This window comes from Puntigrus tetrazona, unplaced genomic scaffold (genome assembly GCF_018831695.1).
Source record: "Puntigrus tetrazona isolate hp1 unplaced genomic scaffold, ASM1883169v1 S000000123, whole genome shotgun sequence".
NCBI lineage: Eukaryota > Metazoa > Chordata > Actinopteri > Cypriniformes > Cyprinidae > Puntigrus > Puntigrus tetrazona.
In genome coordinates, this window is record NW_025047800.1 from 1 (window position 1) to 777 (window position 777).

At 44.0% G+C, this 777-nt stretch overlaps 1 long non-coding RNA gene across 1 annotated transcript; it reads right to left on the reverse strand.

Annotated features, from left to right (window-relative positions):
* Window positions 1–55: 55 nt before the first annotated feature.
* On the reverse strand, window positions 56–544 carry LOC122332605. The gene is made up of 3 exons (XR_006248503.1): window positions 390–544; window positions 238–299; window positions 56–138 (listed from the first exon to the last, which is right to left on the reverse strand). It is a non-coding gene; the product is annotated as an uncharacterized LOC122332605 (long non-coding RNA).
* Between the last annotated feature and the right edge of the window lie 233 nt (window positions 545–777).

Genomic DNA, 777 nt, shown 5'->3' on the forward strand with positions numbered 1-777 from the left:
ATAATAATAATAATAATAATAATAATAACAACAACAACAACAACAACAACCTTACAACAACTTACCGGGATAAAATCGTTTTTCTTTAGTCTGACCACGTCACCAACTTGTAGGTTCATCCATCTGGTTTCTTCAAACCTGCAAAATGAGAAATCAGCCTTATGTAATATTTCTGATGAACATGAGCATTAATCTCATGCCCTTCAGTATTACAGCAGACTAGAGTTGGACCCTCACCTGCTGTTGAGCAGCACGTCACACTTCCTGTTGTTGATTTCTTTGTCCATCCTGTGTCGTGCCTTTCATGGAGACACAGAGCAGATGACAGAAAGAGTCAGCACATCCTGACCATTAATGACCGCTGGATCGGGAGACAAGCAGGGACTCACCAGGTCATCCACCAGGTCTTTGATGGCGGTGATGCCCAGCACCAGCACTAACGGCACCAGGGTGGTGTACCACGGCAGGGTGGAGATTTGAGGAATGATCTGAAACCATCAAACAAGGGTTCATATTCAGAAAACAACAGCAAATACAAACATAACTCAAAACATTTAATACATTTTGATCATAGAACTGTTATCCATATTCTGTGTGTGTGTGTGTTAGTGCTTGTGTGTGTGTGTGTCAGTGCGCGTGTGTGTCAGTGTGTTCGCGTGTGTGCCAGTGCGTGCATGTTAGTTTTAGTGTGCGTGTTAGTGCGTGCGTGTGTGTGTTAGTGCGTGTTAGTTTTAGTGTGCGTGTTAGTGCGTGCGTGTGTGTGTTAGTGCGTGCGTG